Genomic DNA, 21,734 nt, shown 5'->3' on the forward strand with positions numbered 1-21,734 from the left:
AAGAGCTATAATGTGATTTGATTCAGTTCAGATACATTCTCCATAACAGTGTTAAATATGCAAACGTTTATCAGGATAGGCAAGTTATATCATAATGATCATCTTTGACTGTGTCATATTAAAACATTTTACATTTCCAAACTAATACACCCATTTCTTTGTCTCTCACATGGGCTGCGCCAAAGAGCAATGATTGGCACTTTGGACTTTGCATGCAAAGGTACCAGTCCAAATCTTGGGGGTACTATTTTATTACTCTTGACCTTTTCCATTTCTGTCATCTTTGTTTATTGATAGCTCAAATCCAACACCAGTAGGTTGAAAGAGACACTTATTGATTCCTTTCAAAACGTCCATCAGCTTGAACAAGTTACAGAAATACAAACATTATAATACGTTTACATCACATTCCTACACAAAATAGTGTGACATTAAGAAATCCTATCCTGTTTTTCTGAAATGCATTTCAGAGGCCTGATTCCCAGCATCCCTTTTTGAAGCTTTCTGCGCTATTGATAAGGCGAATTTAGCACATTTTGAAAGAGAAGTGTTCTTAAATCAAACCTAGAGAACCACAATGACGGTACCATTCAGATAGTACAAATGTTTTTTGTATATTAGTATGGAAATTGTGAAATAAAACGTTTTTCATGCTGATTTTCAACAGTCGATCTGCAATCGTGAAACATACGCTTTTGCTTGGAGGCCTCACAGGTACTGATCTAATTTTCTGTTTTAAGATTATTCACAAATCATATGATATGCTTTGTATAAATAAACTATATTGTTAGATCAAAATTGAGTAAAAAGTGACTATCTCAATTTCATGACATATAGAAGAGTAAGGAGAAGAAGCTCATCTTTCAAATGTGGAGAGGCAACAACTTTTCATTATTTTCACCTCTACTAATTATATGCATTTTTATAATGTATGTGTTTATGTTGTCCTATAAATATACAGAGACATATAGCAAGATATAGGGAGATACATACGTGTAAAGTGGATATGTACAAGTTTATAAGTAAATGAGATGTTTTTCCAATTAATAATTCTAAGAACTGAATGGAAAAGAAAATCGTAAAGTTTAGATAAGTCCCACTGTGATTTGTACTCAGATCCCGGTTTTCAGAGTCTAGAGTGCTAAGCATGATACCATCAACCCACCTGTACCAGGTTGAGCTTTTCATTTTGAGAGAAGAGATTGCATTCACGGGGGAATCTTATCTTTTATTGCAAAATCGTATCTCACATAAAAAGTACTGTTCAACAGAGTGATAGCGTTACTTGAGTCCTCTGGGCAACATCCTTCCCTAACATAGTTCAATATGCAAAAGTTGAACAGAATAGAAAGGTAATAACATTCTGTTGGTCTTTGACTGCAGAACATTAAAAACTTTGAAATGTTCACATTGCTGCAGCAATCTGCTCCCTTGTCACATGGGAGGTTCCATGGTGTAGTGGTTAGCACTTTGGACTTTGAATCCAAGGATCCGAGTTCAAATCTCGGTGGGACCACTTTCATGACTGTTGATCAAATCTTTTTTTGTCAAGTGTATTCATAAATATCACAAATCTAACACGGGTAGAGTGAAACATTAATTTATTGATTGTATTCTGAAAGTCTATTCGATGTGAGCAAATGATAGAACTTTTAGAAAACATGGAAATTAAATGGCTCAAAATAATGAGACATTTTGCGAGCTGACTCTGTTTTCTCAAACTCATCACAGGGGGCTGATGCAAGATATTACTTTCTTAAATCTTACTGTTATTGATAAGGGGAAGATGGAACTTTTTAATTGGAAATCCTTCATTAAAACAAAACTTGAGAAATCAAATTGTGTATTATGGGGACAGAAGATATGACGTTTTGAATAACAATCGTGAAATTCAGACACACATATATTTACACTCTGATTTTCTAAAGTAAATCCATAACCATAAAGTAAAATCTTTCGAAAGACGTGTCAAAGGTAATAATCTGAATTTCTCTTTCAAAGAAATTCACAATTAAATGCACTGTGTAAGTCAAGCATGTTGTCATATAAGAAATCAGCAAAAATTAACTATCTCATTACTGGTCATATAGATGAGAGAGGAAATGAACCTAACGTTTAAATTGTGGATGGGAAACAACAGTTTTTAGTTTTCAGCTTCAATACATATGTTTATGAATAATTGATTTCTTTATATAGTCTTATCGCTATCTAGACGGATATAGCTATGTATACATAGATGCATACTTATACGTTGATAAGTATCAGTATAAAACATTGACGTTATGTTTTTCCAAGAGCAAATTCTAAGAAATGGGTGAAATAGTAAATCTCATAATTCAAGTAGGTCCCACCGAGATTTGATCTCGGATCGCTGGATTCAGAGTCCAGAGTGCTAACCATTACACCATGGAACCCTCCCATACATGAGTCATTTTTCCATTGAGACAAAAGAGAGCGCATTAGTGCGGGGGCATTTCTTACATTGATGAAAGGATATCTCTGTTGAATGCTCATAGTGTAAAGAGCTATAATGTGATTTGATTCAGTTCAGATACATTCTCCATAACAGTGTTAAATATGCAAACGTTTATCAGGATAGGCAAGTTATATCATAATGATCATCTTTGACTGTGTCATATTAAAACATTTTACATTTCCAAACTAATACACCCATTTCTTTGTCTCTCACATGGGCTGCGCCAAAGAGCAATGATTGGCACTTTGGACTTTGCATGCAAAGGTACCAGTCCAAATCTTGGGGGTACTATTTTATTACTCTTGACCTTTTCCATTTCTGTCATCTTTGTTTATTGATAGCTCAAATCCAACACCAGTAGGTTGAAAGAGACACTTATTGATTCCTTTCAAAACGTCCATCAGCTTGAACAAGTTACAGAAATACAAACATTATAATACGTTTACATCACATTCCTACACAAAATAGTGTGACATTAAGAAATCCTATCCTGTTTTTCTGAAATGCATTTCAGAGGCCTGATTCCCAGCATCCCTTTTTGAAGCTTTCTGCGCTATTGATAAGGCGAATTTAGCACATTTTGAAAGAGAAGTGTTCTTAAATCAAACCTAGAGAACCACAATGACGGTATCATTCAGATAGTACAAATGTTTTTTGTATATTAGTATGGAAATTGTGAAATAAAACGTTTTTCATGCTGATTTTCAACAGTCGATCTGCAATCGTGAAACATACGCTTTTGCTTGGAGGCCTCACAGGTACTGATCTAATTTTCTGTTTTAAGATTATTCACAAATCATATGATATGCTTTGTATAAATAAACTATATTGTTAGATCAAAATTGAGTAAAAAGTGACTATCTCAATTTCATGACATATAGAAGAGTAAGGAGAAGAAGCTCATGTTTCAAATGTGGAGAGGCAACAACTTTTCATTATTTTCACCTCTACTAATTATATGCATTTTTATAATGTATGTGTTTATGTTGTCCTATAAATATACAGAGACATATAGCAAGATATAGGGAGATACATACGTGTAAAGTGGATATGTACAAGTTTATAAGTAAATGAGATGTTTTTCCAATTAATAATTCTAAGAACTGAATGGAAAAGAAAATCGTAAAGTTTAGATAAGTCCCACTGTGATTTGTACTCATATCCCGGTTTTCAGAGTCTAGAGTGCTAAGCATGATACCATCAACCCACCTGTACCAGGTTGAGCTTTTCATTTTGAGAGAAGAGATTGCATTCACGGGGGAATCTTATCTTTTATTGCAAAATCGTATCTCACATAAAAAGTACTGTTCAACAGAGTGATAGCGTTACTTGAGTCCTCTGGGCAACATCCTTCCCTAACATAGTTCAATATGCAAAAGTTGAACAGAATAGAAAGGTAATAACATTCTGTTGGTCTTTGACTGCAGAACATTAAAAACTTTGAAATGTTCACATTGCTGCAGCAATCTGCTCCCTTGTCACATGGGAGGTTCCATGGTGTAGTGGTTAGCACTTTGGACTTTGAATCCAAGGATCCGAGTTCAAATCTCGGTGGGACCACTTTCATGACTGTTGATCAAATCTTTTTTTGTCAAGTGTATTCATAAATATCACAAATCTAACACGGGTAGAGTGAAACATTAATTTATTGATTGTATTCTGAAAGTCTATTCGATGTGAGCAAATGATAGAACTTTTAGAAAACATGGAAATTAAATGGCTCAAAATAATGAGACATTTTGCGAGCTGACTCTGTTTTCTCAAACTCATCACAGGGGGCTAATGCAAGATATTACTTTCTTAAATCTTACTGTTATTGATAAGGGGAAGATGGAACTTTTTAATTGGAAATCCTTCATTAAAACAAAACTTGAGAAATCAAATTGTGTATTATGGGGACAGAAGATATGACGTTTTGAATAGCAATCGTGAAATTCAGACACACATATATTTACACTCTGATTTTCTAAAGTAAATCCATAACCATAAAGTAAAATCTTTCGAAAGACGTGTCAAAGGTAATAATCTGAATTTCTCTTTCAAAGAAATTCACAATTAAATGCACTGTGTAAGTCAAGCATGTTGTCATATAAGAAATCAGCAAAAATTAACTATCTCATTACTGGTCATATAGATGAGAGAGGAAATGAACCTAACGTTTAAATTGTGGATGGGAAACAACAGTTTTTAGTTTTCAGCTTCAATACATATGTTTATGAATAATTGATTTCTTTATATAGTCTTATCGCTATCTAGACGGATATAGCTATGTATACATAGATGCATACTTATACGTTGATAAGTATCAGTATAAAACATTGACGTTATGTTTTTCCAAGAGCAAATTCTAAGAAATGGGTGAAATAGTAAATCTCATAATTCAAGTACGTCCCACCGAGATTTGATCTCGGATCGCTGGATTCAGAGTCCAGAGTGCTAACCATTACACCATGGAACCCTCCCATACATGAGTCATTTTTCCATTGAGACAAAAGAGAGCGCATTAGTGCGGGGGCATTTCTTACATTGATGAAAGGATATCTCTGTTGAATGCTCATAGTGTAAAGAGCTATAATGTGATTTGATTCAGTTCAGATACATTCTCCATAACAGTGTTAAATATGCAAACGTTTATCAGGATAGGCAAGTTATATCATAATGATCATCTTTGACTGTGTCATATTAAAACATTTTACATTTCCAAACTAATACACCCATTTCTTTGTCTCTCACATGGGCTGCGCCAAAGAGCAATGATTGGCACTTTGGACTTTGCATGCAAAGGTACCAGTCCAAATCTTGGGGGTACTATTTTATTACTCTTGACCTTTTCCATTTCTGTCATCTTTGTTTATTGATAGCTCAAATCCAACACCAGTAGGTTGAAAGAGACACTTATTGATTCCTTTCAAAACGTCCATCAGCTTGAACAAGTTACAGAAATACAAACATTATAATACGTTTACATCACATTCCTACACAAAATAGTGTGACATTAAGAAATCCTATCCTGTTTTTCTGAAATGCATTTCAGAGGCCTGATTGCCAGCATCCCTTTTTGAAGCTTTCTGCGCTATTGATAAGGCGAATTTAGCACATTTTGAAAGAGAAGTGTTCTTAAATCAAACCTAGAGAACCACAATGACGGTATCATTCAGATAGTACAAATGTTTTTTGTATATTAGTATGGAAATTGTGAAATAAAACGTTTTTCATGCTGATTTTCAACAGTCGATCTGCAATCGTGAAACATACGCTTTTGCTTGGAGGCCTCACAGGTACTGATCTAATTTTCTGTTTTAAGATTATTCACAAATCATATGATATGCTTTGTATAAATCAACTATATTGTTAGATCAAAATTGAGTAAAAAGTGACTATCTCAATTTCATGACATATAGAAGAGTAAGGAGAAGAAGCTCATGTTTCAAATGTGGAGAGGCAACAACTTTTCATTATTTTCACCTCTACTAATTATATGCATTTTTATAATGTATGTGTTTATGTTGTCCTATAAATATACAGAGACATATAGCAAGATATAGGGAGATACATACGTGTAAAGTGGATATGTACAAGTTTATAAGTAAATGAGATGTTTTTCCAATTAATAATTCTAAGAACTGAATGGAAAAGAAAATCGTAAAGTTTAGATAAGTCCCACTGTGATTTGTACTCAGATCCCGGTTTTCAGAGTCTAGAGTGCTAAGCATGATACCATCAACCCACCTGTACCAGGTTGAGCTTTTCATTTTGAGAGAAGAGATTGCATTCACGGGGGAATCTTATCTTTTATTGCAAAATCGTATCTCACATAAAAAGTACTGTTCAACAGAGTGATAGCGTTACTTGAGTCCTCTGGGCAACATCCTTCCCTAACATAGTTCAATATGCAAAAGTTGAACAGAATAGAAAGGTAATAACATTCTGTTGGTCTTTGACTGCAGAACATTAAAAACTTTGAAATGTTCACATTGCTGCAGCAATCTGCTCCCTTGTCACATGGGAGGTTCCATGGTGTAGTGGTTAGCACTTTGGACTTTGAATCCAAGGATCCGAGTTCAAATCTCGGTGGGACCACTTTCATGACTGTTGATCAAATCTTTTTTTGTCAAGTGTATTCATAAATATCACAAATCTAACACGGGTAGAGTGAAACATTAATTTATTGATTGTATTCTGAAAGTCTATTCGATGTGAGCAAATGATAGAACTTTTAGAAAACATGGAAATTAAATGGCTCAAAATAATGAGACATTTTGCGAGCTGACTCTGTTTTCTCAAACTCATCACAGGGGGCTGATGCAAGATATTACTTTCTTAAATCTTACTGTTATTGATAAGGGGAAGATGGAACTTTTTAATTGGAAATCCTTCATTAAAACAAAACTTGAGAAATCAAATTGTGTATTATGGGGACAGAAGATATGACGTTTTGAATAACAATCGTGAAATTCAGACACACATATATTTACACTCTGATTTTCTAAAGTAAATCCATAACCATAAAGTAAAATCTTTCGAAAGACGTGTCAAAGGTAATAATCTGAATTTCTCTTTCAAAGAAATTCACAATTAAATGCACTGTGTAAGTCAAGCATGTTGTCATATAAGAAATCAGCAAAAATTAACTATCTCATTACTGGTCATATAGATGAGAGAGGAAATGAACCTAACGTTTAAATTGTGGATGGGAAACAACAGTTTTTAGTTTTCAGCTTCAATACATATGTTTATGAATAATTGATTTCTTTATATAGTCTTATCGCTATCTAGACGGATATAGCTATGTATACATAGATGCATACTTATACGTTGATAAGTATCAGTATAAAACATTGACGTTATGTTTTTCCAAGAGCAAATTCTAAGAAATGGGTGAAATAGTAAATCTCATAATTCAAGTAGGTCCCACCGAGATTTGATCTCGGATCGCTGGATTCAGAGTCCAGAGTGCTAACCATTACACCATGGAACCCTCCCATACATGAGTCATTTTTCCATTGAGACAAAAGAGAGCGCATTAGTGCGGGGGCATTTCTTACATTGATGAAAGGATATCTCTGTTGAATGCTCATAGTGTAAAGAGCTATAATGTGATTTGATTCAGTTCAGATACATTCTCCATAACAGTGTTAAATATGCAAACGTTTATCAGGATAGGCAAGTTATATCATAATGATCATCTTTGACTGTGTCATATTAAAACATTTTACATTTCCAAACTAATACACCCATTTCTTTGTCTCTCACATGGGCTGCGCCAAAGAGCAATGATTGGCACTTTGGACTTTGCATGCAAAGGTACCAGTCCAAATCTTGGGGGTACTATTTTATTACTCTTGACCTTTTCCATTTCTGTCATCTTTGTTTATTGATAGCTCAAATCCAACACCAGTAGGTTGAAAGAGACACTTATTGATTCCTTTCAAAACGTCCATCAGCTTGAACAAGTTACAGAAATACAAACATTATAATACGTTTACATCACATTCCTACACAAAATAGTGTGACATTAAGAAATCCTATCCTGTTTTTCTGAAATGCATTTCAGAGGCCTGATTCCCAGCATCCCTTTTTGAAGCTTTCTGCGCTATTGATAAGGCGAATTTAGCACATTTTGAAAGAGAAGTGTTCTTAAATCAAACCTAGAGAACCACAATGACGGTATCATTCAGATAGTACAAATGTTTTTTGTATATTAGTATGGAAATTGTGAAATAAAACGTTTTTCATGCTGATTTTCAACAGTCGATCTGCAATCGTGAAACATACGCTTTTGCTTGGAGGCCTCACAGGTACTGATCTAATTTTCTGTTTTAAGATTATTCACAAATCATATGATATGCTTTGTATAAATAAACTATATTGTTAGATCAAAATTGAGTAAAAAGTGACTATCTCAATTTCATGACATATAGAAGAGTAAGGAGAAGAAGCTCATGTTTCAAATGTGGAGAGGCAACAACTTTTCATTATTTTCACCTCTACTAATTATATGCATTTTTATAATGTATGTGTTTATGTTGTCCTATAAATATACAGAGACATATAGCAAGATATAGGGAGATACATACGTGTAAAGTGGATATGTACAAGTTTATAAGTAAATGAGATGTTTTTCCAATTAATAATTCTAAGAACTGAATGGAAAAGAAAATCGTAAAGTTTAGATAAGTCCCACTGTGATTTGTACTCATATCCCGGTTTTCAGAGTCTAGAGTGCTAAGCATGATACCATCAACCCACCTGTACCAGGTTGAGCTTTTCATTTTGAGAGAAGAGATTGCATTCACGGGGGAATCTTATCTTTTATTGCAAAATCGTATCTCACATAAAAAGTACTGTTCAACAGAGTGATAGCGTTACTTGAGTCCTCTGGGCAACATCCTTCCCTAACATAGTTCAATATGCAAAAGTTGAACAGAATAGAAAGGTAATAACATTCTGTTGGTCTTTGACTGCAGAACATTAAAAACTTTGAAATGTTCACATTGCTGCAGCAATCTGCTCCCTTGTCACATGGGAGGTTCCATGGTGTAGTGGTTAGCACTTTGGACTTTGAATCCAAGGATCCGAGTTCAAATCTCGGTGGGACCACTTTCATGACTGTTGATCAAATCTTTTTTTGTCAAGTGTATTCATAAATATCACAAATCTAACACGGGTAGAGTGAAACATTAATTTATTGATTGTATTCTGAAAGTCTATTCGATGTGAGCAAATGATAGAACTTTTAGAAAACATGGAAATTAAATGGCTCAAAATAATGAGACATTTTGCGAGCTGACTCTGTTTTCTCAAACTCATCACAGGGGGCTAATGCAAGATATTACTTTCTTAAATCTTACTGTTATTGATAAGGGGAAGATGGAACTTTTTAATTGGAAATCCTTCATTAAAACAAAACTTGAGAAATCAAATTGTGTATTATGGGGACAGAAGATATGACGTTTTGAATAGCAATCGTGAAATTCAGACACACATATATTTACACTCTGATTTTCTAAAGTAAATCCATAACCATAAAGTAAAATCTTTCGAAAGACGTGTCAAAGGTAATAATCTGAATTTCTCTTTCAAAGAAATTCACAATTAAATGCACTGTGTAAGTCAAGCATGTTGTCATATAAGAAATCAGCAAAAATTAACTATCTCATTACTGGTCATATAGATGAGAGAGGAAATGAACCTAACGTTTAAATTGTGGATGGGAAACAACAGTTTTTAGTTTTCAGCTTCAATACATATGTTTATGAATAATTGATTTCTTTATATAGTCTTATCGCTATCTAGACGGATATAGCTATGTATACATAGATGCATACTTATACGTTGATAAGTATCAGTATAAAACATTGACGTTATGTTTTTCCAAGAGCAAATTCTAAGAAATGGGTGAAATAGTAAATCTCATAATTCAAGTACGTCCCACCGAGATTTGATCTCGGATCGCTGGATTCAGAGTCCAGAGTGCTAACCATTACACCATGGAACCCTCCCATACATGAGTCATTTTTCCATTGAGACAAAAGAGAGCGCATTAGTGCGGGGGCATTTCTTACATTGATGAAAGGATATCTCTGTTGAATGCTCATAGTGTAAAGAGCTATAATGTGATTTGATTCAGTTCAGATACATTCTCCATAACAGTGTTAAATATGCAAACGTTTATCAGGATAGGCAAGTTATATCATAATGATCATCTTTGACTGTGTCATATTAAAACATTTTACATTTCCAAACTAATACACCCATTTCTTTGTCTCTCACATGGGCTGCGCCAAAGAGCAATGATTGGCACTTTGGACTTTGCATGCAAAGGTACCAGTCCAAATCTTGGGGGTACTATTTTATTACTCTTGACCTTTTCCATTTCTGTCATCTTTGTTTATTGATAGCTCAAATCCAACACCAGTAGGTTGAAAGAGACACTTATTGATTCCTTTCAAAACGTCCATCAGCTTGAACAAGTTACAGAAATACAAACATTATAATACGTTTACATCACATTCCTACACAAAATAGTGTGACATTAAGAAATCCTATCCTGTTTTTCTGAAATGCATTTCAGAGGCCTGATTGCCAGCATCCCTTTTTGAAGCTTTCTGCGCTATTGATAAGGCGAATTTAGCACATTTTGAAAGAGAAGTGTTCTTAAATCAAACCTAGAGAACCACAATGACGGTATCATTCAGATAGTACAAATGTTTTTTGTATATTAGTATGGAAATTGTGAAATAAAACGTTTTTCATGCTGATTTTCAACAGTCGATCTGCAATCGTGAAACATACGCTTTTGCTTGGAGGCCTCACAGGTACTGATCTAATTTTCTGTTTTAAGATTATTCACAAATCATATGATATGCTTTGTATAAATCAACTATATTGTTAGATCAAAATTGAGTAAAAAGTGACTATCTCAATTTCATGACATATAGAAGAGTAAGGAGAAGAAGCTCATGTTTCAAATGTGGAGAGGCAACAACTTTTCATTATTTTCACCTCTACTAATTATATGCATTTTTATAATGTATGTGTTTATGTTGTCCTATAAATATACAGAGACATATAGCAAGATATAGGGAGATACATACGTGTAAAGTGGATATGTACAAGTTTATAAGTAAATGAGATGTTTTTCCAATTAATAATTCTAAGAACTGAATGGAAAAGAAAATCGTAAAGTTTAGATAAGTCCCACTGTGATTTGTACTCAGATCCCGGTTTTCAGAGTCTAGAGTGCTAAGCATGATACCATCAACCCACCTGTACCAGGTTGAGCTTTTCATTTTGAGAGAAGAGATTGCATTCACGGGGGAATCTTATCTTTTATTGCAAAATCGTATCTCACATAAAAAGTACTGTTCAACAGAGTGATAGCGTTACTTGAGTCCTCTGGGCAACATCCTTCCCTAACATAGTTCAATATGCAAAAGTTGAACAGAATAGAAAGGTAATAACATTCTGTTGGTCTTTGACTGCAGAACATTAAAAACTTTGAAATGTTCACATTGCTGCAGCAATCTGCTCCCTTGTCACATGGGAGGTTCCATGGTGTAGTGGTTAGCACTTTGGACTTTGAATCCAAGGATCCGAGTTCAAATCTCGGTGGGACCACTTTCATGACTGTTGATCAAATCTTTTTTTGTCAAGTGTATTCATAAATATCACAAATCTAACACGGGTAGAGTGAAACATTAATTTATTGATTGTATTCTGAAAGTCTATTCGATGTGAGCAAATGATAGAACTTTTAGAAAACATGGAAATTAAATGGCTCAAAATAATGAGACATTTTGCGAGCTGACTCTGTTTTCTCAAACTCATCACAGGGGGCTGATGCAAGATATTACTTTCTTAAATCTTACTGTTATTGATAAGGGGAAGATGGAACTTTTTAATTGGAAATCCTTCATTAAAACAAAACTTGAGAAATCAAATTGTGTATTATGGGGACAGAAGATATGACGTTTTGAATAACAATCGTGAAATTCAGACACACATATATTTACACTCTGATTTTCTAAAGTAAATCCATAACCATAAAGTAAAATCTTTCGAAAGACGTGTCAAAGGTAATAATCTGAATTTCTCTTTCAAAGAAATTCACAATTAAATGCACTGTGTAAGTCAAGCATGTTGTCATATAAGAAATCAGCAAAAATTAACTATCTCATTACTGGTCATATAGATGAGAGAGGAAATGAACCTAACGTTTAAATTGTGGATGGGAAACAACAGTTTTTAGTTTTCAGCTTCAATACATATGTTTATGAATAATTGATTTCTTTATATAGTCTTATCGCTATCTAGACGGATATAGCTATGTATACATAGATGCATACTTATACGTTGATAAGTATCAGTATAAAACATTGACGTTATGTTTTTCCAAGAGCAAATTCTAAGAAATGGGTGAAATAGTAAATCTCATAATTCAAGTAGGTCCCACCGAGATTTGATCTCGGATCGCTGGATTCAGAGTCCAGAGTGCTAACCATTACACCATGGAACCCTCCCATACATGAGTCATTTTTCCATTGAGACAAAAGAGAGCGCATTAGTGCGGGGGCATTTCTTACATTGATGAAAGGATATCTCTGTTGAATGCTCATAGTGTAAAGAGCTATAATGTGATTTGATTCAGTTCAGATACATTCTCCATAACAGTGTTAAATATGCAAACGTTTATCAGGATAGGCAAGTTATATCATAATGATCATCTTTGACTGTGTCATATTAAAACATTTTACATTTCCAAACTAATACACCCATTTCTTTGTCTCTCACATGGGCTGCGCCAAAGAGCAATGATTGGCACTTTGGACTTTGCATGCAAAGGTACCAGTCCAAATCTTGGGGGTACTATTTTATTACTCTTGACCTTTTCCATTTCTGTCATCTTTGTTTATTGATAGCTCAAATCCAACACCAGTAGGTTGAAAGAGACACTTATTGATTCCTTTCAAAACGTCCATCAGCTTGAACAAGTTACAGAAATACAAACATTATAATACGTTTACATCACATTCCTACACAAAATAGTGTGACATTAAGAAATCCTATCCTGTTTTTCTGAAATGCATTTCAGAGGCCTGATTGCCAGCATCCCTTTTTGAAGCTTTCTGCGCTATTGATAAGGCGAATTTAGCACATTTTGAAAGAGAAGTGTTCTTAAATCAAACCTAGAGAACCACAATGACGGTATCATTCAGATAGTACAAATGTTTTTTGTATATTAGTATGGAAATTGTGAAATAAAACGTTTTTCATGCTGATTTTCAACAGTCGATCTGCAATCGTGAAACATACGCTTTTGCTTGGAGGCCTCACAGGTACTGATCTAATTTTCTGTTTTAAGATTATTCACAAATCATATGATATGCTTTGTATAAATAAACTATATTGTTAGATCAACATTGAGTAAAAAGTGACTATCTCAATTTCATGACATATAGAAGAGTAAGGAGAAGAAGCTCATCTTTCAAATGTGGAGAGGCAACAACTTTTCATTATTTTCACCTCTACTAATTATATGCATTTTTATAATGTATGTGTTTATGTTGTCCTATAAATATACAGAGACATATAGCAAGATATAGGGAGATACATACGTGTAAAGTGGATATGTACAAGTTTATAAGTAAATGAGATGTTTTTCCAATTAATAATTCTAAGAACTGAATGGAAAAGAAAATCGTAAAGTTTAGATAAGTCCCACTGTGATTTGTACTCAGATCCCGGTTTTCAGAGTCTAGAGTGCTAAGCATGATACCATCAACCCACCTGTACCAGGTTGAGCTTTTCATTTTGAGAGAAGAGATTGCATTCACGGGGGAATCTTATCTTTTATTGCAAAATCGTATCTCACATAAAAAGTACTGTTCAACAGAGTGATAGCGTTACTTGAGTCCTCTGGGCAACATCCTTCCCTAACATAGTTCAATATGCAAAAGTTGAACAGAATAGAAAGGTAATAACATTCTGTTGGTCTTTGACTGCAGAACATTAAAAACTTTGAAATGTTCACATTGCTGCAGCAATCTGCTCCCTTGTCACATGGGAGGTTCCATGGTGTAGTGGTTAGCACTTTGGACTTTGAATCCAAGGATCCGAGTTCAAATCTCGGTGGGACCACTTTCATGACTGTTGATCAAATCTTTTTTTGTCAAGTGTATTCATAAATATCACAAATCTAACACGGGTAGAGTGAAACATTAATTTATTGATTGTATTCTGAAAGTCTATTCGATGTGAGCAAATGATAGAACTTTTAGAAAACATGGAAATTAAATGGCTCAAAATAATGAGACATTTTGCGAGCTGACTCTGTTTTCTCAAACTCATCACAGGGGGCTGATGCAAGATATTACTTTCTTAAATCTTACTGTTATTGATAAGGGGAAGATGGAACTTTTTAATTGGAAATCCTTCATTAAAACAAAACTTGAGAAATCAAATTGTGTATTATGGGGACAGAAGATATGACGTTTTTGAATAACAATCGTGAAATTCAGACACACATATATTTACACTCTGATTTTCTAAAGTAAATCCATAACCATAAAGTAAAATCTTTCGAAAGACGTGTCAAAGGTAATAATCTGAATTTCTCTTTCAAAGAAATTCACAATTAAATGCACTGTGTAAGTCAAGCATGTTGTCATATAAGAAATCAGCAAAAATTAACTATCTCATTACTGGTCATATAGATGAGAGAGGAAATGAACCTAACGTTTAAATTGTGGATGGGAAACAACAGTTTTTAGTTTTCAGCTTCAATACATATGTTTATGAATAATTGATTTCTTTATATAGTCTTATCGCTATCTAGACGGATATAGCTATGTATACATAGATGCATACTTATACGTTGATAAGTATCAGTATAAAACATTGACGTTATGTTTTTCCAAGAGCAAATTCTAAGAAATGGGTGAAATAGTAAATCTCATAATTCAAGTAGGTCCCACCGAGATTTGATCTCGGATCGCTGGATTCAGAGTCCAGAGTGCTAACCATTACACCATGGAACCCTCCCATACATGAGTCATTTTTCCATTGAGACAAAAGAGAGCGCATTAGTGCGGGGGCATTTCTTACATTGATGAAAGGATATCTCTGTTGAATGCTCATAGTGTAAAGAGCTATAATGTGATTTGATTCAGTTCAGATACATTCTCCATAACAGTGTTAAATATGCAAACGTTTATCAGGATAGGCAAGTTATATCATAATGATCATCTTTGACTGTGTCATATTAAAACATTTTACATTTCCAAACTAATACACCCATTTCTTTGTCTCTCACATGGGCTGCGCCAAAGAGCAATGATTGGCACTTTGGACTTTGCATGCAAAGGTACCAGTCCAAATCTTGGGGGTACTATTTTATTACTCTTGACCTTTTCCATTTCTGTCATCTTTGTTTATTGATAGCTCAAATCCAACACCAGTAGGTTGAAAGAGACACTTATTGATTCCTTTCAAAACGTCCATCAGCTTGAACAAGTTACAGAAATACAAACATTATAATACGTTTACATCACATTCCTACACAAAATAGTGTGACATTAAGAAATCCTATCCTGTTTTTCTGAAATGCATTTCAGAGGCCTGATTCCCAGCATCCCTTTTTGAAGCTTTCTGCGCTATTGATAAGGCGAATTTAGCACATTTTGAAAGAGAAGTGTTCTTAAATCAAACCTAGAGAACCACAATGACGGTATCATTCAGATAGTACAAATGTTTTTTGTATATTAGTATGGAAATTGTGAAATAAAACGTTTTTCATGCTGATTTTCAACAGTCGATCTGCAATCGTGAAACATACGCTTTTGCTTGGAGGCCTCACAGGTACTGATCTAATTTTCTGTTTTAAGATTATTCACAAATCATATGATATGCTTTGTATAAATAAACTATATTGTTAGATCAAAATTGAGTAAAAAGTGACTATCTCAATTTCATGACATATAGAAGAGTAAGGAGAAGAAGCTCATCTTTCAAATGTGGAGAGGCAACAACTTTTCATTATTTTCACCTCTACTAATTATATGCATTTTTATAATGTATGTGTTTATGTTGTCCTATAAATATACAGAGACATATAGCAAGATATAGGGAGATACATACGTGTAAAGTGGATATGTACAAGTTTATAAGTAAATGAGATGTTTTTCCAATTAATAATTCTAAGAACTGAATGGAAAAGAAAATCGTAAAGTTTAGATAAGTCCCACTGTGATTTGTACTCAGATCCCGGTTTTCAGAGTCTAGAGTGCTAAGCATGATACCATCAACCCACCTGTACCAGGTTGAGCTTTTCATTTTGAGAGAAGAGATTGCATTCACGGGGGAATCTTATCTTTTATTGCAAAATCGTATCTCACATAAAAAGTACTGTTCAACAGAGTGATAGCGTTACTTGAGTCCTCTGGGCAACATCCTTCCCTAACATAGTTCAATATGCAAAAGTTGAACAGAATAGAAAGGTAATAACATTCTGTTGGTCTTTGACTGCAGAACATTAAAAACTTTGAAATGTTCACATTGCTGCAGCAATCTGCTCCCTTGTCACATGGGAGGTTCCATGGTGTAGTGGTTAGCACTTTGGACTTTGAATCCAAGGATCCGAGTTCAAATCTCGGTGGGACCACTTTCATGACTGTTGATCAAATCTTTTTTTGTCAAGTGTATTCATAAATATCACAAATCTAACACGGGTAGAGTGAAACATTAATTTATTGATTGTATTCTGAAAGTCTATTCGATGTGAGCAAATGATAGAACTTTTAGAAAACATGGAAATTAAATGGCTCAAAATAATGAGACATTTTGCGAGCTGACTCTGTTTTCTCAAACTCATCACAGGGGGCTGATGCAAGATATTACTTTCTTAAATCTTACTGTTATTGATAAGGGGAAGATGGAACTTTTTAATTGGAAATCCTTCATTAAAACAAAACTTGAGAAATCAAATTGTGTATTATGGGGACAGAAGATATGACGTTTTGAATAACAATCGTGAAATTCAGACACACATATATTTACACTCTGATTTTCTAAAGTAAATCCATAACCATAAAGTAAAATCTTTCGAAAGACGTGTCAAAGGTAATAATCTGAATTTCTCTTTCAAAGAAATTCACAATTAAATGCACTGTGTAAGTCAAGCATGTTGTCATATAAGAAATCAGCAAAAATTAACTATCTCATTACTGGTCATATAGATGAGAGAGGAAATGAACCTAACGTTTAAATTGTGGATGGGAAACAACAGTTTTTAGTTTTCAGCTTCAATACATATGTTTATGAATAATTGATTTCTTTATATAGTCTTATCGCTATCTAGACGGATATAGCTATGTATACATAGATGCATACTTATACGTTGATAAGTATCAGTATAAAACATTGACGTTATGTTTTTCCAAGAGCAAATTCTAAGAAATGGGTGAAATAGTAAATCTCATAATTCAAGTAGGTCCCACCGAGATTTGATCTCGGATCGCTGGATTCAGAGTCCAGAGTGCTAACCATTACACCATGGAACCCTCCCATACATGAGTCATTTTTCCATTGAGACAAAAGAGAGCGCATTAGTGCGGGGGCATTTCTTACATTGATGAAAGGATATCTCTGTTGAATGCTCATAGTGTAAAGAGCTATAATGTGATTTGATTCAGTTCAGATACATTCTCCATAACAGTGTTAAATATGCAAACGTTTATCAGGATAGGCAAGTTATATCATAATGATCATCTTTGACTGTGTCATATTAAAACATTTTACATTTCCAAACTAATACACCCATTTCTTTGTCTCTCACATGGGCTGCGCCAAAGAGCAATGATTGGCACTTTGGACTTTGCATGCAAAGGTACCAGTCCAAATCTTGGGGGTACTATTTTATTACTCTTGACCTTTTCCATTTCTGTCATCTTTGTTTATTGATAGCTCAAATCCAACACCAGTAGGTTGAAAGAGACACTTATTGATTCCTTTCAAAACGTCCATCAGCTTGAACAAGTTACAGAAATACAAACATTATAATACGTTTACATCACATTCCTACACAAAATAGTGTGACATTAAGAAATCCTATCCTGTTTTTCTGAAATGCATTTCAGAGGCCTGATTCCCAGCATCCCTTTTTGAAGCTTTCTGCGCTATTGATAAGGCGAATTTAGCACATTTTGAAAGAGAAGTGTTCTTAAATCAAACCTAGAGAACCACAATGACGGTATCATTCAGATAGTACAAATGTTTTTTGTATATTAGTATGGAAATTGTGAAATAAAACGTTTTTCATGCTGATTTTCAACAGTCGATCTGCAATCGTGAAACATACGCTTTTGCTTGGAGGCCTCACAGGTACTGATCTAATTTTCTGTTTTAAGATTATTCACAAATCATATGATATGCTTTGTATAAATAAACTATATTGTTAGATCAAAATTGAGTAAAAAGTGACTATCTCAATTTCATGACATATAGAAGAGTAAGGAGAAGAAGCTCATCTTTCAAATGTGGAGAGGCAACAACTTTTCATTATTTTCACCTCTACTAATTATATGCATTTTTATAATGTATGTGTTTATGTTGTCCTATAAATATACAGAGACATATAGCAAGATATAGGGAGATACATACGTGTAAAGTGGATATGTACAAGTTTATAAGTAAATGAGATGTTTTTCCAATTAATAATTCTAAGAACTGAATGGAAAAGAAAATCGTAAAGTTTAGATAAGTCCCACTGTGATTTGTACTCAGATCCCGGTTTTCAGAGTCTAGAGTGCTAAGCATGATACCATCAACCCACCTGTACCAGGTTGAGCTTTTCATTTTGAGAGAAGAGATTGCATTCACGGGGGAATCTTATCTTTTATTGCAAAATCGTATCTCACATAAAAAGTACTGTTCAACAGAGTGATAGCGTTACTTGAGTCCTCTGGGCAACATCCTTCCCTAACATAGTTCAATATGCAAAAGTTGAACAGAATAGAAAGGTAATAACATTCTGTTGGTCTTTGACTGCAGAACATTAAAAACTTTGAAATGTTCACATTGCTGCAGCAATCTGCTCCCTTGTCACATGGGAGGTTCCATGGTGTAGTGGTTAGCACTTTGGACTTTGAATCCAAGGATCCGAGTTCAAATCTCGGTGGGACCACTTTCATGACTGTTGATCAAATCTTTTTTTGTCAAGTGTATTCATAAATATCACAAATCTAACACGGGTAGAGTGAAACATTAATTTATTGATTGTATTCTGAAAGTCTATTCGATGTGAGCAAATGATAGAACTTTTAGAAAACATGGAAATTAAATGGCTCAAAATAATGAGACATTTTGCGAGCTGACTCTGTTTTCTCAAACTCATCACAGGGGGCTGATGCAAGATATTACTTTCTTAAATCTTACTGTTATTGATAAGGGGAAGATGGAACTTTTTAATTGGAAATCCTTCATTAAAACAAAACTTGAGAAATCAAATTGTGTATTATGGGGACAGAAGATATGACGTTTTGAATAACAATCGTGAAATTCAGACACACATATATTTACACTCTGATTTTCTAAAGTAAATCCATAACCATAAAGTAAAATCTTTCGAAAGACGTGTCAAAGGTAATAATCTGAATTTCTCTTTCAAAGAAATTCACAATTAAATGCACTGTGTAAGTCAAGCATGTTGTCATATAAGAAATCAGCAAAAATTAACTATCTCATTACTGGTCATATAGATGAGAGAGGAAATGAACCTAACGTTTAAATTGTGGATGGGAAACAACAGTTTTTAGTTTTCAGCTTCAATACATATGTTTATGAATAATTGATTTCTTTATATAGTCTTATCGCTATCTAGACGGATATAGCTATGTATACATAGATGCATACTTATACGTTGATAAGTATCAGTATAAAACATTGACGTTATGTTTTTCCAAGAGCAAATTCTAAGAAATGGGTGAAATAGTAAATCTCATAATTCAAGTAGGTCCCACCGAGATTTGATCTCGGATCGCTGGATTCAGAGTCCAGAGTGCTAACCATTACACCATGGAACCCTCCCATACATGAGTCATTTTTCCATTGAGACAAAAGAGAGCGCATTAGTGCGGGGGCATTTCTTACATTGATGAAAGGATATCTCTGTTGAATGCTCATAGTGTAAAGAGCTATAATGTGATTTGATTCAGTTCAGATACATTCTCCATAACAGTGTTAAATATGCAAACGTTTATCAGGATAGGCAAGTTATATCATAATGATCATCTTTGACTGTGTCATATTAAAACATTTTACATTTCCAAACTAATACACCCATTTCTTTGTCTCTCACATGGGCTGCGCCAAAGAGCAATGATTGGCACTTTGGACTTTGCATGCAAAGGTACCAGTCCAAATCTTGGGGGTACTATTTTATTACTCTTGACCTTTTCCATTTCTGTCATCTTTGTTTATTGATAGCTCAAATCCAACACCAGTAGGTTGAAAGAGACACTTATTGATTCCTTTCAAAACGTCCATCAGCTTGAACAAGTTACAGAAATACAAACATTATAATACGTTTACATCACATTCCTACACAAAATAGTGTGACATTAAGAAATCCTATCCTGTTTTTCTGAAATGCATTTCAGAGGCCTGATTGCCAGCATCCCTTTTTGAAGCTTTCTGCGCTATTGATAAGGCGAATTTAGCACATTTTGAAAGAGAAGTGTTCTTAAATCAAACCTAGAGAACCACAATGACGGTATCATTCAGATAGTACAAATGTTTTTTGTATATTAGTATGGAAATTGTGAAATAAAACGTTTTTCATGCTGATTTTCAACAGTCGATCTGCAATCGTGAAACATACGCTTTTGCTTGGAGGCCTCACAGGTACTGATCTAATTTTCTGTTTTAAGATTATTCACAAATCATATGATATGCTTTGTATAAATAAACTATATTGTTAGATCAACATTGAGTAAAAAGTGACTATCTCAATTTCATGACATATAGAAGAGTAAGGAGAAGAAGCTCATCTTTCAAATGTGGAGAGGCAACAACTTTTCATTATTTTCACCTCTACTAATTATATGCATTTTTATAATGTATGTGTTTATGTTGTCCTATAAATATACAGAGACATATAGCAAGATATAGGGAGATACATACGTGTAAAGTGGATATGTACAAGTTTATAAGTAAATGAGATGTTTTTCCAATTAATAATTCTAAGAACTGAATGGAAAAGAAAATCGTAAAGTTTAGATAAGTCCCACTGTGATTTGTACTCAGATCCCGGTTTTCAGAGTCTAGAGTGCTAAGCATGATACCATCAACCCACCTGTACCAGGTTGAGCTTTTCATTTTGAGAGAAGAGATTGCATTCACGGGGGAATCTTATCTTTTATTGCAAAATCGTATCTCACATAAAAAGTACTGTTCAACAGAGTGATAGCGTTACTTGAGTCCTCTGGGCAACATCCTTCCCTAACATAGTTCAATATGCAAAAGTTGAACAGAATAGAAAGGTAATAACATTCTGTTGGTCTTTGACTGCAGAACATTAAAAACTTTGAAATGTTCACATTGCTGCAGCAATCTGCTCCCTTGTCACATGGGAGGTTCCATGGTGTAGTGGTTAGCACTTTGGACTTTGAATCCAAGGATCCGAGTTCAAATCTCGGTGGGACCACTTTCATGACTGTTGATCAAATCTTTTTTTGTCAAGTGTATTCATAAATATCACAAA

At 34.2% G+C, this 21,734-nt stretch overlaps 17 non-coding genes across 17 annotated transcripts; 9 read left to right on the forward strand and 8 right to left on the reverse strand.

Moving 5' to 3' along the window:
* Positions 1-1,444: 1,444 nt before the first annotated feature.
* Positions 1,445-1,516, forward strand: TRNAQ-UUG (transfer RNA glutamine (anticodon UUG)). Its single transcript has one exon. It is a non-coding gene; the product is annotated as a tRNA-Gln (tRNA).
* An 826-nt stretch (positions 1,517-2,342) lies between these two features.
* TRNAQ-CUG (transfer RNA glutamine (anticodon CUG)) lies at positions 2,343-2,414 on the reverse strand. Its single transcript has one exon. It is a non-coding gene; the product is annotated as a tRNA-Gln (tRNA).
* Positions 2,415-3,964: 1,550 nt separating this feature from the next.
* Positions 3,965-4,036, forward strand: TRNAQ-UUG (transfer RNA glutamine (anticodon UUG)). The gene has a single exon. It is a non-coding gene; the product is annotated as a tRNA-Gln (tRNA).
* An 823-nt stretch (positions 4,037-4,859) lies between these two features.
* On the reverse strand, positions 4,860-4,934 carry TRNAQ-CUG (transfer RNA glutamine (anticodon CUG)). The gene has a single exon. It is a non-coding gene; the product is annotated as a tRNA-Gln (tRNA).
* Positions 4,935-6,484: 1,550 nt separating this feature from the next.
* On the forward strand, positions 6,485-6,556 carry TRNAQ-UUG (transfer RNA glutamine (anticodon UUG)). The gene has a single exon. It is a non-coding gene; the product is annotated as a tRNA-Gln (tRNA).
* An 826-nt stretch (positions 6,557-7,382) lies between these two features.
* On the reverse strand, positions 7,383-7,454 carry TRNAQ-CUG (transfer RNA glutamine (anticodon CUG)). Its single transcript has one exon. It is a non-coding gene; the product is annotated as a tRNA-Gln (tRNA).
* A 1,550-nt stretch (positions 7,455-9,004) lies between these two features.
* On the forward strand, positions 9,005-9,076 carry TRNAQ-UUG (transfer RNA glutamine (anticodon UUG)). The gene has a single exon. It is a non-coding gene; the product is annotated as a tRNA-Gln (tRNA).
* Positions 9,077-9,899: 823 nt separating this feature from the next.
* Positions 9,900-9,974, reverse strand: TRNAQ-CUG (transfer RNA glutamine (anticodon CUG)). Its single transcript has one exon. It is a non-coding gene; the product is annotated as a tRNA-Gln (tRNA).
* A 1,550-nt stretch (positions 9,975-11,524) lies between these two features.
* On the forward strand, positions 11,525-11,596 carry TRNAQ-UUG (transfer RNA glutamine (anticodon UUG)). The gene has a single exon. It is a non-coding gene; the product is annotated as a tRNA-Gln (tRNA).
* Positions 11,597-12,422: 826 nt separating this feature from the next.
* TRNAQ-CUG (transfer RNA glutamine (anticodon CUG)) lies at positions 12,423-12,494 on the reverse strand. Its single transcript has one exon. It is a non-coding gene; the product is annotated as a tRNA-Gln (tRNA).
* Positions 12,495-14,044: 1,550 nt separating this feature from the next.
* TRNAQ-UUG (transfer RNA glutamine (anticodon UUG)) lies at positions 14,045-14,116 on the forward strand. The gene has a single exon. It is a non-coding gene; the product is annotated as a tRNA-Gln (tRNA).
* An 827-nt stretch (positions 14,117-14,943) lies between these two features.
* On the reverse strand, positions 14,944-15,015 carry TRNAQ-CUG (transfer RNA glutamine (anticodon CUG)). Its single transcript has one exon. It is a non-coding gene; the product is annotated as a tRNA-Gln (tRNA).
* A 1,550-nt stretch (positions 15,016-16,565) lies between these two features.
* Positions 16,566-16,637, forward strand: TRNAQ-UUG (transfer RNA glutamine (anticodon UUG)). Its single transcript has one exon. It is a non-coding gene; the product is annotated as a tRNA-Gln (tRNA).
* Positions 16,638-17,463: 826 nt separating this feature from the next.
* Positions 17,464-17,535, reverse strand: TRNAQ-CUG (transfer RNA glutamine (anticodon CUG)). Its single transcript has one exon. It is a non-coding gene; the product is annotated as a tRNA-Gln (tRNA).
* A 1,550-nt stretch (positions 17,536-19,085) lies between these two features.
* On the forward strand, positions 19,086-19,157 carry TRNAQ-UUG (transfer RNA glutamine (anticodon UUG)). The gene has a single exon. It is a non-coding gene; the product is annotated as a tRNA-Gln (tRNA).
* Positions 19,158-19,983: 826 nt separating this feature from the next.
* On the reverse strand, positions 19,984-20,055 carry TRNAQ-CUG (transfer RNA glutamine (anticodon CUG)). Its single transcript has one exon. It is a non-coding gene; the product is annotated as a tRNA-Gln (tRNA).
* Positions 20,056-21,605: 1,550 nt separating this feature from the next.
* On the forward strand, positions 21,606-21,677 carry TRNAQ-UUG (transfer RNA glutamine (anticodon UUG)). The gene has a single exon. It is a non-coding gene; the product is annotated as a tRNA-Gln (tRNA).
* The last annotated feature ends 57 nt before the right edge of the window (positions 21,678-21,734 follow it).

The sequence above is a fragment of the Lissotriton helveticus genome, chromosome 4_1, assembly GCF_964261635.1.
Source record: "Lissotriton helveticus chromosome 4_1, aLisHel1.1, whole genome shotgun sequence".
Lineage (NCBI taxonomy): Eukaryota > Metazoa > Chordata > Amphibia > Caudata > Salamandridae > Lissotriton > Lissotriton helveticus.